Below are 19124 nucleotides of genomic sequence, written 5' to 3'. Positions count from 1 at the left end.
AGGTTCCATTTGCATGAAAATTTCGACTGTGTTTACCTCTCAGCTTGAAATGCTAAACTTTAGAAATCCAAAATCAAAGCTAAAAGGCAAATATATGTAGTTTAAAAAAAAGTTGATCAAGACAAACTCTTCAAAGTAAATCATTTCTTGGCTTGTGAGTCAGGCATTGAAACATGAAAATCATGAGTTGGCCATGGATTTCCTTCATCCTTCAAACATCCTATTTCACTTTTAGGTGTAAAAGAACTTTACTATCTCTCTGGTTTGCAATGATCTGGTAGTTACTTAACTGAATAAATGAATTAGAAGAAACACCCAGGCTCCATTTTTCAGCACAAGGTAGAAATGATAGTAGGTACAGCAGCCGTGAATGTTCCACTCAGAGCTTCTGTTGTGGAAGCATCACTGTCGCCCCCAAAGCTGCCGGCCCATCTGGATCTGCCACCATGTTCACATGAAGACCCGCTTCCTGTGAGCTTCTTCCAACCAATGACCGAGCACAGAAGGGGGCCTTCTCCAATGGTGGACTTTGGCTCCCAGACTCCCCAGCGGCCTAACCAAACTTCTCTAATTTTTTAATTTGGTTTTTTTTTTTTTTTTTTTTTTTTTTGAGAGAGAGAGAGAGCATGTGCAAATGCATGGTTGTGGGAGGAAAGGGCAGAGGGAGAGAGTCTCAAGCAAGCTCCTCCATGTGGGGCTCAATCTCACTACCCTGAGATCATGACCTGAGCAGAAATCAAGAAAGGGACACTTTGCCGCTAAACACCCCCGGGCCAAAGCTTTCTTATAACTGTACTGCAGTCTGAGACTCCTCCAACCGTACCCTCCTTCCTTTCACAGGTGTCAGAACTCTCCCCACTTTCCCCTGCCCCCCCTCCTTTATCCTTCGCAGGCTTCCCCCCCTCAGAAATCCCTTGCATATCTAATCCCACCTTGACATCTGCTTCAGAGAAGACGTAAACTACCCCAGGAGGCTAATGACAGCAGCAGAAATTACAGGAGTAATTACGAGACCGTGTGCTGGGTGCCCAGCATGGGGCTTACTTACACAGGGTGTCAGAGGCCAGGGGGCTGGTGGCGGGGTGGGGGGCGGGGGGGCGGATGGGCAAAGTAGGGAGGGGAGTAAGAAGTACAAACTTCCAGAAAAAAATAATGATGATGGCTGACTTTACCACGTATGTTCTAGGACCATACATTACAGCCTCACAAGCATTGTCTTCACAAAAATCCTGAGGTGGGTAGTGGACGGCCATTCCCTTGATTGTAGGGATGTACCACCAGTTTCGAGAACTTGCTTGAGATCATGTATCCAGCAGAGGGAGATGGTGATTGAAACCCACGCTGGTCTGACTCCAAAGCCCAGTTGTTCATCCGTCAGATACTTGCGTACCCCTCCCAAATTCTCCCATCTCCAAATATCACCATGACTTCCATGATCGATGAATGGCGCCTGCACGATTATTTACTTAATATTTTTCTTTATGATTTTTAAAACTTGACTCTGTTTATTTAGAAAGAGGAACTTCGTATCCCTAAAATAAATGGTCATCTGCCAAACCCGACAAAAAAATAATCACCATATGGGGCACCTGGGTGGCTCAGTGGGTTAAGCCTCTGCCTTTGGCTTGGGTGGTGATCTCGGGGTCTTGGGATCGAACTCCGCATGGGGCTCTCTGCTCAGCAGGGAGCCGGCTTCCCCTGTCTCTCTGCCTGCCTCTCTGCCTACTTGTGATCTCTGTCAAATAAATAAATAAATAAATAAATCTTTTTTTTAAAAAGGGAAAAAAATAATTACCATAAAAACAGAACAACAGCATCAAATTTTAGCTAGGCAATATAATAACATTTAAGAAGATATTGTATCTAACTAAAGGCTCAAAATCTGAGGTCTGCACTCATTTTGTTGGTTTTTTCAAGGGTAGAGTAATAAGTGTTAGACTGTAAGGAAGCACTAGCATCACATGAAGATTTTTTTTTTCTTGACAAAACCAGAAAGATCAAAAAAACTAAGAAGGGACTAACTTTCCCAGTAGGTGTCTCCATGCTCTTCAACGTTACGTCCACGTATCCCTAAAATCCTCTTGCAGGGGTAGAATTTGGGAAATGATGACTGATGGAAAGGAAAGAATGCTCATTTGGATGGAAAAACAACTTTATAACTTGGTCCCTGGCCCCCAAAAGAAGAGAAAACTCAATCTCATCACTTTTCAGCCTCTGCATGTTCTCAGCGCTCACAATTGTCCCCTTGGTTTATCTAGAGGGTACAATTTTTCAAAAAGTAGAACAACACCGGAGCCTGCAGTGTGAGTGAACCCCGCTCTCGGGGCAGGTGTATCCGGTAGAGAAACAAAACACTGCTCTGTGGTTAGGCCGCCTGGTGCACTAGAGTTCAGCACATTCACAAATCAGCCTGCCTGGGGGGGTTGCTGAAGCCCACACCTTGAGGACGTGGCCCCTGTGTAAAACCCTCCCAGCCTCTCTGGGTATAGACGACAGCACTGACCCGGAGCTGAGCAAAGGGCAGCCCACAGCTCCTGCCACCTCTGAGTTGGGCCTTCCTGCCACAGCCCCTGTGTCACTCAGGGCTGGGGTCCTCCTGCCCCAGGGTCACGCGCTGTTGCTATGGCGCAAGCCAGCTCTGGCCACACTGTGAATGGGAGAGAGCTTTGAACCCAGCAAGGAGGTTGCCAGGGCTTATCACCAGCCGTCCTTTCTGACTCAGAGTTCCTGAATCAATTTTCATTAGGATCACTTGCATTTGTTTTGTAACTGGTTGGCAGATGTAGTTGGACCTGGGAGCGGAGACAAGACTGGGATGCTACAGCGGAGAAGTGTCTCGGGCCTTCTGTGCCTAGAACCCCTGCCTTGTGCCCACTCTGCAGATGGGAACACAGAGTCAGGAGAAACTGAAATGAGTGGCTTGAAGGCTGAGGCGGGACCATGGGTCTACGACAGATTCCTCATTCTGTACCGCTCTAGACCTCTGAATCTTCAGTATATTATTCTTTTGAATTAATCCCCATCTTAGAAGACATAAGAAGTGGAGAAGGAAGGGAGGAATAAGTAACATTTATGGAATGCAAAACACTTTAAACGCCTCATCCCATTTAATGCTAAAACCCCTATGGGTGTGTGAGTTCCCCTCTCTGCCAAAAAGAATATTTTGAAATACAAGAGGCTAATTGCCAAAGGTCACCCAAAGTGAGAATTCAAGCCCAAACGGTCTGACCCCAGTGACCAAACCCATAACCACCACGCTGTCTTTTCAGACTGACGCACGTGAGTCCAAACCCAGACTCTATCTTCTTTGTTATTTGGGGCAAGTTACTTGACCGCTCTGACCACTGTTTTCTTTCTTATCTGTAGAGTAAGGATAAAAATGCTGATTATCATTTAAGGCTGGTAAATAAAGCACTAAATGAGGTTTTTCGTTCAGATGTGCTTTGCATAGTGCCTAGTATACAGGAGGAGCTCAATAAGGGCCGAGTAGTATTAGCAACAGAATCGTGGCCCTCAGGCAATCCACTTCCTCTTTCCCTCTGTAAGGCTGTCCTCTTTCCAGTTTCCACCTGCTGTTTACATAAGCAGAGCCTTCCCTTTTGTCTCAGTCACTCAGCAAGGCTGATCTGGGGAGGGGAAGCTCACGAGACAGAGAGCTCATCCAACCTCCTCACACAGCTTCTCCCCTATGGAGCCACATGCAGGAGACCAGGGCAGGCCCACCAAGCACTTCCAGAACCATCCAGGATTTTTGAATGCAGTGACAAAATGCAGGAGAGAGATGGCATCGTAGAGCTCTTGGTCACAAGGGGTAATGCACCCCAATGGGGGCCACTGAAAACAAGACACCCATGACCTATGTGCGTCCCAGGGGCGTTTCAGAGAATGAGCTCTGTGTGAGGAGTGAACTGAAGAAGGACCATCCTGTGATGAGGAACATCGAATTTGCAGAATCTCTACATATAAGGGTTTTAAAACATGTCTGTGAATTCTTTGATGCCTGTCACCTCAAGAGATGGCGTCTAGTCCCCTTACCCTTGAAGATAGGCTGGACTTAGTGACCCTGTGTGACTTCTAGGCTGGATTATAAAGGGTGGTTTTGGCCTGGCTCTCTGTGGGGACGCTTGGTCTTCAAACCCAGCGGCCATGACAGGAGGAGGCCGGTGACAATGGAGAGGACAAGTATGGCTGTTCTGGTCCTCAGCTCCAGGTGATGTCCCAGAGAACGGACAGCCTCTGAGATCAGTCTGTCTGCCAACTGGTGAGAGACTCTAAGTGAGCACCGTTTCCCAAGCCCAGGCATGGGAATGAATGATTGTTGTGTTAGGCCACTGAGTTTGGAGGAAGTCGTTACACGGCAATAAATAACTGGATACGACAATATATTTCACAAAACTCTGCCTCTGGGTCACCGTTAGCTACTGGGAGCTTTGTGTTACTATCGATTTAGTTTCTTAGAAACTATTAGTTTAGCACTTTCTTTCATGATGCATAGTACTTTTTGTTAGGTGCTTAGTTTCACAATCCATGGCAATCATTTATATCGATTTTTTAAAAGATTTTATTTATTTATTTATTTATTTGACAGAGAATGAGAGAGAGAGAGCATGAGCAGGGGGAGAGGCAGAGGCAGAGGCAGAAGCAGACTCCCCGCTGAACGTGGAGCCCGATGCAGGGCTTCATCTCAGAACCAGGGGAACATGACCCGAGCTGAAGGCAGATGCTTAACTGACTGAGCCACCCAGGCACCCCCACTTTTATCAACTTATTTCAAAATAATTCTGCAATAGGAACTAGAAATGTGAGTCACTTTCTGTGTTCCCCCGAGGGAGAAGCAGATAGGTAACCTTTCCTTGGAATAAACCCGAGAAGAGATTTTTGGCTTCCTAAGCCCACAAAAGTGGGGAAGTTTTAGAACGCATTGACTCTTGAAGCCCTCTTTGAAGGAGGACTGAAACCAACAGAGAAACAGAGCCCTGATCCCTGCCAGCCCCAGCATCTTGGGCTGTGAAACAATAATGAAGAAGTTTTCTGCAAACTATCAGCCAACTGTCAGGTGTTTTCTAAGTACGTTTTATTGTCAACACTTGTGGAGTCCACTTCCAACCTTCAGCCCCTACAATAAAAATGGGTATTTATATAAATGTTAATACATATATACACATACAAGTGCACATACACTCAAGGCCCCACTATCTTTTTTTTTTTTTTAAGATTTTATTTATTTATTTATTTATTTATTTAACAGACGGAGATCACAAGTAGGCAGAGAAGCAGGCAGAGAGAGAGAGAGGAGGAAGCAGGCTCCCTGCTGAGCAGAGAGCTCGATGTGGGGCTTGATCCCAGGACCCTGAGATCATGACGTGAGCCGAAGGCAGAGGCTCTAACCCACTGAGCCACCCAGGTGCTCCAAAGCCCCACTATCTTACCCATTGTGTGTCTTGGACAAATTACTTGACTTCACCATCTCAGTTTTTTGTTTCTAAAATGGAGATAATACTTTCCTCATAGGATTATTGAAGTAAACAACTAGAGCAGACCAAGTTCAATGCATATCAATTATTATAATAATCTACACATATGCATAACACATATAAAAGAGAGATGGGGACAATTGCACCAAAAGAGCTACTGTAGTTATCACTGTGTTGTAGGACTATGGAGGCTTTTTATTTTCTTTCTTATAGTATTATGTATTTTGAAAACATCCTATAAAGTTTCATTAATTTTTTTCATTAATTTCTTTTAAAACACCATCTCAATAGAAACTATTTTTTTTAAATGAAGGTGGTTACTAGATGATAGGAGTATATTTTTTTATGTTTTTTTATGTTATGTTTTTTTAATGTTTTAAATTACGTTTAGTGTTTGAATTTTCTCAAACTGACCTCGTGGAATTTTAGGTCTAGGAAAGTGAAGATGGAGGATGAATGCAGGCTCAGCCATGTGATACAGTTTCAAGATGTCACAGAGTTTCATTAGCTTGTTAGATGGAGATTACTAAGGATATCTGCAGTCACGGTTGGCTTCTCAGAGGTGGTGAAGCTCAAGGTAGAAACGTGTGAAGGTGCCAGCAGATTCAATGTCCCATGAGTGCCTCTCTTCCTGGCATGTGCACAGCTGCCCTCTTGTTATGTCCTCACACAAAGGAGACAGAGAGGGCTCTGCTCTGCTTCTCTTCTTACAAGAGCACTAATCCCATCATGGGGGTTCCACCTTCATGACCTCATCTAAACCTAATTGATTCCCAAAGGCCCCACTTTCAAATGCATAGAGGATTATAGCTTGAATACATGAATATGGGGTGGGGGAGGGAGAACACAACATTTTGTCCATCACAGGGGAAGAGTCAATCCCAGGGATAAAAATATGGGTGTTGGGTGCCTGGGTGGCTCAGTGGGTTGAGCCTCTGCCTTCGGCTTGGGTCATGATCTCGGGGTCCTGGGATCAAGTCCCACATCGGGTTCTCTGCTTGGCAGGGAGTCTGCTTCCTCCTCTCTCTCTCTGCCTCCCTCTCTGCCTACTTGTGATTTCTCTCTGTCAAATAAATAAATAAAATCTTTAAAAAAAAAAAAAAGATGGGTGTTCCCAGAGGCAGGAACAGCATAAACAAAGGAACAGAAGAGTGAAAGGACAATAGTGAGCACAATAAACTACAAGAAGGGTACTCTTCAAACTCTCCCTGCCCCACCTCACACACACAGAGTCCTTTCTTCAAACAAAAAATTCACATGTGGGAGCCTAAAAGCTAAAATAGATAAAATTAGGTTGGCTGTGTAAGGGCCCTAATGGATACCTCTCCCTAGAGGTAGCCCATGAAGCATGTCCTCATAAGATCCAAGATTCCAAGAGAGGTGGCAAGTAGGGCTGGAGATCCTGTAGCAGAGGACAGACAGACACGATGACTCTGCTATGGCAACTGGTTGGGGCTAGGTCTTGGATGGCCTGATTTCTTCAACCTTTGTAGAAATGCAGTGGGGCACCACTGAAGGGTTTTCCTCTGAGGAGTGTGTACTCAGAGTTGTACTTTGGAAAAGGAAGTGGTGGTATGTGAGGGAAGTGCCTTAATCTGGGGAAAATCATAAAGGTTTGAACAAGGGCAGAGGTTAAGGCAAGAAGAGGGTAGGTCATTGGAGGACTTCACTAACACTGTTTTTCAGAAGGTTATTTTCCACTAGGATGTTTCACAGAAGGAGGTCTGGCTGCCTATGTGGATGTCTGCCCCTATCGGCAATCTCTTGGCTCATCATTCATACCAACCTCTTTCCAGCAGCCATTTGCCCATGCAATCCCAATAGCCCAGATGAAAAGATGCCTGTTTGTGTGTGTGTGTGTGTGTGTATGTGTGTGTGTGTGTGTTTAGAGAGAGAGATTGAGAGAGCGCACATCAGTAAGTGAGAAAGGGACAGAAGGAACAAGGGAGGGAGGGAGAGAATCTCCCACAGGTTCCACGTTCAGCACAGAGCCCATCACAGGTCCTGATCTCATGACTCTGAGATCATGACCTGAGCTGAAATCAAGAGTTGGGTGCTTAACCATTTGAGCCACCCAGGCACTTCAAGATGCCTGTGTTAAACGTAAGGGCAAAGAGGTTATGTAGCTGTGATAGTTAATTTTATGTGTCAACCTGGCCAGGCCAATATATAGGGTCATCCAAATATTTAGTCAAACTCTAGTCTGGATGTTGTTGTCAGGTATATTTTAGATGCTATTAACTTTTAAGTCAGTGGACCTAAGGAAAGCAGATTACCCTTCATAATGTGGTGGACCTCATGCAATCAGTTGAAGGCCTCAGCAAAAAAAGAATGACCACCCCAAGGAAGAGGGAAATCTGCCTTCAGTCTGCCACTCTCTCCTGGGTCCCCAATCTGTCTGCCCATGCTGCAGATTTTGGACATGCCAGACTCCACAATTGTATGACCCAATTCCTTAAAACAGATCTCTTTCATATCCATATTCATCTATCTATCTATCTATCTATCTATCATCTATCTATCTATCTATCTATCTGTGTATCTATCATCTACCTATACCTACTGGTTCTGTTTCTCTGGAAAACCCTGAAAAATACAGTGACTTACCCCATTGTCCAGACAGAGGCAGGAATAAAATGCTGATTTGAAATAATGTATTAATTCAGCTTACCACCCTTCCTTCCACAATGAGTCCAGAAGGTGGGGCAGGTTGTGCTCTTACTCAGCATTCCTAAAGCAGAGCTCTGATTAAATCACCAGCCTGCTTAAAATATTCAGTGGTTCTCTGTAGCCTTCCAATAAAGTCCCAATTATGTGGTCTAATGGTCAGGGGTCTCTGTGCCCTGGATTCAATTTCCATTCCCTGTCTTGCCTCTCACTACTGATAAATTGATGATTGTGCACCAGAATTCACACATTTCCCCCTAATAAGATTGTATGTCCACATTCTTTGCCTTATGACTTGTGGTCCCCCACAGGAGAAGTATATAGATTCCTGCTCCACTAATTTTGGGCTTGTCCACATAACTCATAAATTTGCCCAATGAAATGTAATAAACATAGCAAATACCCATCTGAGTGGGAACCTTAAATGCATGTGTGATTCAGCTGAACTAAAGGCAGTAGGACCCTAGGAAGTTGAAAAAGAGTGCAGAACTATCTCATGAAGATTGTTCTGCTTTTCAAGTAAGAATAACAGCTGCCCCTTCTAAAACTTTCTTGGAAGTCCAGATTTTATACTCTGATGTAGTGTGAAATTGTTTCACTTTAAGCAATGAGAAGCTGTGTTTCTTGATACTTATGATTTGGGATATTTACATTATAAGCCAACAGATTTCTTTGAATCTTAACTCAGTGTTTCAGAGGGAAAAAAATCTCTTAAAACAATGCTTTGTTTTATTTTTACTGTGTAGCAGGGTAGGAAAAAAAAATCTCAACAGTGGACATCAACTCTTAATTTGAATATAAAATGTCTTTATTTAGGGGGCACCTGGGTGGCTCAGTCGTTAAGCATCTGCCTTCAGCTCAGGGCAGGATCCCTGGGTCCGGGGATCAGGCCCTGCATCAGGCTCTCTGCTCAGCAGGAAGCCTGCTTCTCCCACTCCAACTCCCCCTGCTTGTGTCTCTTTCCCTGTCAAATAAATAAATAATAAAAAAAAGAAACTTTAAAAAATGTCTTTATTTAGGACAATAGTTTTATGGGTCATTTAGGATGGAAAGTAAGAACCTGAGACATGGGAGAACAGGTGCGGGAAAAATGAGATGGCAAAACTGTTCTGCTTTAGAAATAAATAAGAATGGGAATGAAAGTGGGAGGCAGAGAGAGAAAGTAGAGATTGAAGGAGAGTGGAAAGAGAGAAATAAGAGAGAGAAGGAGATTAAGCAAAAAGGGCTGGAACCCAGATTGGTTGAAGCATAGACCTGCAGCCTCCAAGAATCTGTTCCCTATTTCTTGCATAGTAATAGAGTTCCAGTAATAGAGTAATAGAGTTGACTGCCTGCTAAAGACTACAGTTCCCAGGCTCCATTGCAACCAGTGTGATCACATGACTACGTGTTGCCAGTGGAATGAGAATGGAAATGATGTATGTCACCACCTGTTTAGAAGGGAATCTTTGCCTGCATTTCCTCTTCTTCTCTATTTCCAATGGGCTATTTGTGGACATGGTTTGACACAGCTTTGGCCATGTAGATGAGGACACAGCCACCCAGGGGATTGCAAAGCAACAAGCTAGAAGGTGCTCTGGTGGAGTGACAGTAGAGAGTAAAGATGCCCTTCATCCTAGACCACTCTTCCTTTGGGCCCAAGGAAGAATCTCATTGTTTCAGCAGCTTAGCCTAAATCTTAACTAATACAATGGCAAAATCACTAGGAGACTTTTGAAAAATAGAGATAATAATTATTCAGGTTTTTTTAATTTGCATTTTTCTGTGTTCTAAAACCTCCATTTTTTGACTTTTGGCAAAATGTGTTACATACATAAAGGCCGTGTAAGAGTCTTGGTAGAAATCAAAGAGAATAAGTCCCACAGAGCACAGCCAAGAGTGAGAATGGGTGCAAGTTGGTCCATAGACCAAAATAACCCCATAGAAGTAGGAGTTCCGAGCCAAAGGTCAATGTGAAAATGTGAGGTCATCTGAATTCACAGACATCTCAAGGAAGGTCTGGATATGGAATGGAAGGATGTCTCAATGCAGTCTAGATCTAAGGGGTCAGGATAACTCCAGTGAACACTGGGACCAAAACAGTAATTAATCCAAGATGGCAGGAATATGTAGTGATGAAGAATATGGACTCTAGAGTCAGATGGCATGTGTTCTAATTTGTATTCTACTGCCTACAACTATGTGACTTCAAGGATGTTACTTACAACATAAGTCTCAGTTTCCTTATCTGTAAATTGGGTATCATAATAGCTACCTCACAGTGTTATCATAGAGCATTGGAAGGAATATTGTATTGTGTGACATATGATGAAAGGTCAATTCATACTAGATTTATTATTAATGGTCATTAATATTTTTATAATATTAATATGAGACCCTATTATTCAAGCCTGATAGGAAAATCGTTAACTTTGAGACTCCTTTGGCAAAATCAGAGGTTCAGATGTTTCTGATGTGACCTGAGGAAAGTGGGTGGGTGAAGGGTGTCACTCCAGCATTCAAGGTGTGCGGGACTGAGTATCAGTAGTTTCATTGTGCGGATGAGAAAACAGAGAAGTTGAGAAAGGTGCCTCATTTGAGTTCAAAGCCATTTTAACAAAGTCAGTCTGAGAAAATAAGAACATTTTTTCCTGCAGTTTTGCCCCAAAGCCTGCCCTATACCCCCTCTTCCTTCCTGCTGCATCCCCCCTTCAGCAAGTCACCTACTGCCACTCAGCCACTCAGTCAGGAAATCCACAGTCGTTCTGTACTTCCTGTTTTCCCTCACCCCCTACTTCTAATCAGTCCTCACAGGGTGTCTATTTCATCTCCGGAATTGATCTCTAATCCATCCACTTCTTCCTACTGCCTCCGCCCCCAGCCTCCTTCAAACCACCCACCATGACTTCTTCATTGCTGTCCCCACTTGCTTTTTTCATTTTCCTCTCCTCTCAGCAGCCCTAGAGCCAAATATAATGACTCCTGTCCCTGCTTCCCATTGGCTTCCCATTGCCCCAGGAGGAAGTTCAAGCAGCCTAACTTGTTCATGTCAGCACATAATATGCAGCCCCCCAAGCTCTCTCAAAGCTTAGACCAAGACAGGTTTTCTGTTTCTAGATCAGAGCTCCCAATCTTTGAATGCTGTCTCCTCTACCTAAACAGTTTCCTTCTCCACCTCTAAGTAACTCATTTATCCAAAAACCTTCCTTTTTATCAAGCTCCTACTTTGTGCCAAACCCTGTCATAGGCCATAGAGGTAAATAACCTTTTTTGTATTGTGAACTCTATTGGCAATCTGGTGAAAACTATGGACCCCTTTCTTAGGCTAATGGTTTTCTGTTTTGTTTGTTTGCTAAGGATGATGATATTTTATTTAAATATCACTTCATATCATTGGTTCCTTATTTCACTTGTACCTCACCACAAGCCTATGGTTAGATAAGGTAGATATTATTGTACCCCTCTTTTCCCCAACGCGTTACAAACAACATTGAAAAGAATATTACAGTGGACACTGGTAAGATAGGCAGAATAACGCTCCCCCATTCTTTAACCCCTAGAGCCTGTGAATATGCTGTGGTATATGGCAAAATTTCTTCACAAACAGAATTAAGGACTTTAATATACGGAGACTATCCCTATGGGAAGATTATCCTGGATTTTTCAGGTAGACCCAATGTCATCACATGGGCCCTTAAAGGTGGAAGAGGAAGGAAGGCATAGGAGTTAGTCCAAGAGGCAAGATGGAAGAAGAGGTAGAAGAGATCTTCTACAGAGGACTGACCCACTGTTGCTGGCGGTGATGATGGAGAGACAGCTGTTACGGTTGAATTGTGTCCCAGGCCAATGTTTTTTAAATGCATAAAGTAAATATGGAGGATTCTGAAAGAAACCAAATCTGCTGAAATAGTTACCAAAATCTTTTAAAATTGTGATATAGTAACATATCTGTTACTTTACTATTGCATTAAATAACAAAATCTAGCAGTGGGTCTGAATAACTTCCTATTAGTAATGAGTGTAAATGGTATTTCAAGATATCCGTAGTGTGTGACAAAGACTCAAGTACCGTTCATACCACTGTGGTTTGTTGGCTACATTCACAATGGAAAGAAAGGCTAACTTTCAGTTAGGTGTTGGTGAAAATAAAGATGTCATTTTTTTCCCCTATCCAAATCATAGAGCCCAAATTCTAGCCATAGACGCCGGAGGGTCCCTAAGTTGAGGTTAAATCTGGGGATTATAGTCGGAAACCCAGGGGTTTACGTTCAAGTCGGGGGAGGCTGTAATCAACACAATAACTTCAGATTGTGATGAGTTTTTTAAAGACAACAGAATAATTTCAGATTATAATGAATTCTTTAAAGAAAATCAATAAAGTGTTAGAGATCAACCAGCAATTAGGGTGGTCGATGAGGGTGACTGGAAAAGGGCTTTGTTTTCAGCTGAACCCCAAAGGAAGAGAAGGAGCTGGTCTTGAGGAGAAGGCAGCGAGAAGCATCACAAAGATAGTGGAGAGGGAGATCCTTGCCCCCCCAACCCCCACGGCAGCCCCCACCTTCCACCCTGTGGAGAAGCAGAAACACGTATGCAAGTCAGTCTTAATCAGACGCCCTCGAGCTCCTGCTTCAGTTCCCTCCTCTTGAAAAGCAGGATGGCACGGGGCGCCTGGGTGGCTCAGTGGGTTGAGCCTCTGCCTTCAGCTCAGGTCATGATCTCAGGGTCCTGGTATCAAGCCCCGCATCGGGCTCTCTGCCCAGCAGGGAGCCCGCTTCCCCCTCTCTCTCTGCCTGCCTCTCTGCCTACTTGTGATCTCTCTCTGTGTCAAATAAATAAATAAACAAAAGCTAAAAAGAAAGAAAAAGAAAGAAAGAAAGAAAGAAAGAAAGAAAGAAAGAAAGAAAGAAAGAAAGAAAGAAAGAAAGAAAAAAGCAGGATGGCACTGAGATCAGTGTCTGGAGGTGATTCTAGAAGCCCCTGTGATCACATGAGTGAAAGGAACTGGTGGACTAGCACAACCTGAAAGTTTCTCATGGGTCCCACATGGTCTCATTTAACCTTTGAGTGCATACAGTTGGGGTCCTCATTTCTCTGAGAGGTTGGCTGAATCATTTGCTTACGGTCACATAGCTGGTTTATGATGAGGCTGGGCTTCAGATGAAGCTGTCTGACCCTTTCCTATCTCTTAGCTACGGAGAAAGCCCGAGTTATTCCATAGCAAGCTCACCCACCTCTCCAGTGGCTCCTGGGACACATTTGTCTGTGATCCTCCCCCCCTTGCAGAGCAGTGTCTCCCTGGAGGAGAGATTTAAAAATCCAAATGCAGCAGCTAAAAGCTGCCAGGCCCGAGGGAAGCCACTTAGCCCTAATTTCCCAACTGTTAAAACCAGCATAACCATGGCAACCCACTCCAGAGCTTTTATTAAAGAGTCTAACGGTGAAAATCAGCCTAAATCAACGTAAGGAGGAGAAGTGCTCCATTCTCTCACCCACGCTGGTTCCCATCAGCCTCAGCGTCCTGAGGGACTAAAACCATCCTCCCCACTGAGGGGCCGCCAACCCATCCTTTTGTAAGAGCAGAAGCTCCAACGAGCCCTTCCTGAGAGAAGAGTCTCTCCCAAAATAGATAAGTGTCCACAGAAGGGGTCAGGCTTGTGCTGTATTCATTCTCCTTCCTGAAAAGGCCCAAATGCAGCCAGGGAACATCTCCTGTCTAGTTTCCAGAGGTGAGAGAGAGAGAGAGAGAATCAGGCAGAGGGTGAGGATTGGGTCAAACCTTCTCTGTTTTCACTCTCTTTTTCTTTTTTCTGTCTTCTACCATTTCTCCAACAGCTTGACCTCAGAGCCTTCCTCGCACGATGCCTCTGGAGATCTCTTTCTGGGTGGCCCTTTGGCCTCAAGTGTTTGGAATACACATTTTTCCTGCTTCATCCAGGTGTATCTGGGCAGAAGGGACTTGCCTCTACCTGCTGCCTCTGGAATGAGAAAAGGCATCAGTAGCTCTGTGCCCTCCATCCAATTCATGAAGACCTTGATGGATTGGGGAACATTCCAGTGCCCTGTGGGGGGCAAAGTGCCCACTGTACACCATTGGGCAACCTATTTTACAGGAACCTCTTCCCACCCCTTTTATTTCACCATCACCAGCAAGCCAGAGGGTGCCCCAGAAAGGACAGAGGTGACCTTATTACTGAGTCTCCATAAGGCCCACCCAGGGGCTAAGCCCATTACCTCATCACCTCATCACCTCATTTAAACTGAATTACATTCTGAGATGGACACTATCATGACCTCATTCCGGACAGGAAACTGATCTTTAGCAAGTTTAATCACTTGCCCGAGGTTACTCCAGGTTTCAAACGCAGGTCTGAGGTCATCTGACTCCACACTTCTTACATCCCCCAGACGATGTCCCCTGGTCAAAGGACGGGGCTAGATGGTGACATGGTGATTAGACCAAAGTTTACTGTGGGCCTAGAATTGTTTTGTCAACATGAGACGACACGGGTAATGTTGTGTCATGGGGACTCTTACGCATATACTGTAAAATGGTCACAGATTTTTGTGAATGGAAAGTATTAAGTGCCCCTTAGCTTGCCACCGCACCTCATGGAAACAAGGGCTCTGACTGACTCATCCGTACTGAGGATGCCGACCGGTGGCGGCAGCCTCCTTTTTTGATGTGGCTTCCCTCTCAAACTTATCTTGCCAAACTGCTAGAGACAAATAAAATTCCTTCCACGGGACTAAATTCCTACTCATCTTGGCTGTGGCACAGAGGGAGGTGGGAAAGCAAAGGAAATTAAAAAGAGTGAGTGGGTGAGCTTGTAGCCGTAGCTCGCAAGGAAGCTGGGCTTCCCCCAACCCTCACAACCTCACAATCTGCCTCTCACACTCAACAGATGGAAACTCTGTCATGAGGTGAATGGTTCCCCTCAAGCTGTCTTCACAACACAACAGAGCCTGAGCCCTACCAGGAAAAAAGAAAACAATAACACTGTGAAATAAGAAATTTGTCAGAGGAAATGAGAGGACCACTGACTTGAGTTTGCCTTCTCAGCCTCTCGAGAAGGACCTTCTTCTCAGCCTTGGGGCCTAGGCTGCTCACTTCCCTCTCTTGGCTTCCCATCTCCCTCAGAGATGGCCGCTTCCCCTCCTCCACTCCTGAGGGCAGGCATGCTTGCTCCCCCAGCACCCAACACATCACCCACCTTCCTGGCAGCCAGCCCAACCCCCCTCCCTTCCCCACATAATGGGTGCTCAGGACCCTTTTGGTGAACACATTGGTGAAATTCTGAGACCCAGAAGGCAGCCAAAGGAGTCCTTTGAAATCAAACCCGTTTTCTTCAGGAGAGCACAGGCCCTCCGCTTAGGAAAGTACAGGTGCCACAATGTGGGAACAGAAGCTACTTTGGGATCAGAGCAGGGGCTCTCTAGAGAGACTCCTAAAAGGAAACGTATGTGTCAAAATATAGCAGGTAATTTTGCAACGTGATAGGAAGAGTTGTTCCACGTCAACTCTAGCTTTTATTTGGGTTAAGAACATTGCTGTTTCCTTTGCTTGAATATGAGATTATGTCCCCACTTAGGGACACTCAGACATGGGGTTGAGTTCTGGAAGGCAGCATTTGAGGAGTATAAGGAGTCAGGTGCTCACAGCGCTGTATATGTGTGTGTGTACATGTGTGTATAAGCCTGTAGATATCCATATATGTACACTATAATCATAATCACGGCCCTGTTGAGGCCTTTCAGGTGCCCCACAATAAATAACATTTCTCTTCCCTATCCGGGTTCTGAGCAAGTTAAGAAATAAAATAGAAGAGAAAGTCAGAGTCCAAGATGTCACTTTTATCACTGATAAAGCTAGATAGTGAGACATAAGTTGATATAAGAGCTAAATGATCTTGCTTCCCGATCCCCAGAATCAGGTAGGTTTCCCCACCATTCTCAATAGTGCTCACCAGAGAGAGGGCAGCCCAAGGAGACCTGCTCTGGGAGGACTTCTAGCATGAAATCTCAGAGGAGAATACACGCCATCCTTGATAAGGCCTGGCCCCAAAAGAATAAAGAGAAGAACCGAGCTGAATATACCCAGTTGTTTTCCCCAAAGTTACTGATAAGAAAGAGAGAGACCCAGAGTTAAAGTAATCAAGCTTCCTTCATAGAAAGGGAGCATCAAGAGTGGGAAAGAAATGTGTCACTAAGACACATCTGTAGCCTTCAATGACATGAATTAAATGTCTGTTTACATATTGTCCCCCAACTATGACCATAAGCCCCTTGAGGTTAGGGATTATGTTTTATATATCTTCCCTTGTGGAAGCCTTGTTCTTAGAAGGCATGCAAATGTTTGTTGAATGGATATGGACCTGGAGTCCAAATGTCCTGTGTTTGAATCTCCTTCTTGGTCAGTTCCTATGAAAATGGAGCAAATTTTTTACTCAGAAGTTGCAAACAGACAGCCCACAAACTACATCCAGCTCAGACATGATCTGTTTGGTCCACAGAGTGTTGATCCACCGGGGTCTTAAAATCAGTTAAAAATACTTAAAACTTGGGAGATTTCATATAAAGACCTGGATTTCTGGCTTCTGAAACGTGGAAGACTTGACGTGGTAGCTTGATTGCCAAGACAGCCTCCATTCTTCACTCCTCCTCTTGCCTACCCTTTGTGATGTCCCTTTATAGTTCTTCCCATAAAGGAGCTGAGTCTATATCCCCACGTTTTTTCTCTGGATTAGCCTTGTGACTTACCTTGGTCGTAGAATATGACAGTGAATCAGTTCTGAGTTTAGACTTAAAAGGACTTGTTTACTTCTCTCTTTTTCTTGGAAACCTGCTATGACCCCATGTGAGCAAGTTTGGACCAGCCCACTGGCCTATAAGAGATCATATTGAACAAAGACAAGTCATCTCAGTTGTCCCAGCCAAGGCGGGAAACGTGCGCGAGGGACTATCCAAGATCAGCTAATGAGCCCACAGCTAACCCACCAGCTGCCTGCACATGGGTGGGCGTCTCCAGCCAAGACTAGAAGAATCACCCACCTGATCCATAGACTATAGACAATCATAAACACTTATTGTTTTAAGCCACTGAGTTTTGGGGTAACTTGTTACGTAGGAACAGCTAACTGGTATACCTGGTCAGGTCGCGCCTGCTGTGCCTCATGGTAATACTTAGCTGGGGTGAGCAACCCCTTAAGTGGGGCATGAGTTTTGCAGCCCCCCACTGTTCTGCTGCCTTTCTCTGTTGTCTCTTTGACCCAGTAGCTGAATGATAGATGACAGTAATTATCAATCCTGAGTGGTGGTTTTTCTCAACATTGTGTTAAGAATGAACTAAAATAGTTCTTAAAATCATGACTATCGATAGGGATTAAGAGGGCTATATATTCTAATCAAAATGAGAGAACGGAAGACAAAATATCTTCTTACATCAACTCCATTTATGAACCTCTCAGTGTGAGCCCTTGACTTCACCCCCTCGGCCTCAGCATTCTCCGTAAAATGAAGGGAAGGACACACACCTCAGAGGACTCTTTAAGAATTGAGTTCAGTTTAGCAGAACAGTTTAGTGGTTTAGTGCATAAACTCTAAAACTAGATTGCCAGGGTTTAAATCCCAGATTTCCCACTTCCTAACTTTTTTTTAATTTATAATTTTTTAAAATTTTTTATTAACATATAATGTATTATTAGCCCCAGGGGTACAGGTTCTACTTCCTAACTTAATCTTTGCATAGTGCCCGGAGGGATGCAAACTACTTCTGATAGATGTATAATAAAGATACTTTTGTCCCTTTCCCCTGTAAAAATTATTTTTTTAAAGATTTATTTATTTATTTATTTATTTGACAGAGAGAGAGAGAGATCACAAAGAGGCAGAGAGGCAGGCGGGGGGGGGGGGAAGCAGGCTCCCTGTTGAGCAGAGAGCCCGATGTAGGGCTCGATCTCAGGACCCTGAGATCACTACCTGAGCAGAAGGCAGAAGCTTTACCCACTGAGCTACCCAGGTGCCCCCCTGTAAAAATTATTTCTAATATGTACATTGTTCCAGTATGTCCCTATCAATCAAAGCCAACTGTAAAGATTATTACTTTAGAACTACTCTGAGAACTGATAGGGACCAAAACAACGTCAGTTTGCTGAGTATTAGATAACTTTTATAAGAATTATGAAATATGCATGCCTTTTGATCAAAGTATAAATGCCTTCTGAAAATATCCCAGAGAAATAATGTAAAGGCAAAAACACTTAGATATTTACAGCATCCACTTAGCCAGTGGAATATTTAGCCACAGAATAAATATCACCATTAAATAAATAAAAAACATGGAAATCTGTGCAGAAAAAAATGTTAGGTAAAAAAACACATGTACATAAAATAGCATACACACATTAATTACAATTTTACCAAATTAAAATGACATATTGAAAATGACTGGGAAAGAATATTGGATCATACAAGTGCCATCTTAAGTTCATCAGATTTTAATAATAGTTAATAATTTTAATTTTAATTACTGGTTAAAAATTAGCAACTATACTATAATTTTAAATTTGGGGAAATATAGGTCATTATACTACACTATCATAAAAAGTGTAAGTGTAAGCCATTACTCAAGATTAAGCACAATATTATATTAGTATTTAGCAATAAATTTAGATGATTATTGGTGGACATAAGAACAAGCTATTATATAAGCAAATAATTTTTTTTAAAGATTTATTTATTTATTTATTTATTTGACAGACAGAGATCACAAGTAGGCAGAGAGGCAGGCAGAGAGAGAGGGGGAAGCAGACTCCCTGCCGAGCAGAGAGCCCAATGTGGGGTTCGATCCCAGGGCCCTGAAATCATGACCTGAGCCGACGGCAGAGGCTTTAACCCACTGAGCCACCCAGGCGCCCTCATTTTTTTTTTGTTTGTTTGTTTGTTTTTTAAGATTTTCTTTCTTTATTTGAGATAAAAGAGAGAGTGAGAGAGAGCAAGAGAGAAAGT

The sequence above is a fragment of the Lutra lutra genome, chromosome 2, assembly GCF_902655055.1.
Source record: "Lutra lutra chromosome 2, mLutLut1.2, whole genome shotgun sequence".
NCBI lineage: Eukaryota > Metazoa > Chordata > Mammalia > Carnivora > Mustelidae > Lutra > Lutra lutra.
The sequence above is the reverse complement of the archived record's forward strand: the minus strand, read 5'-3'. Positions refer to the sequence as shown.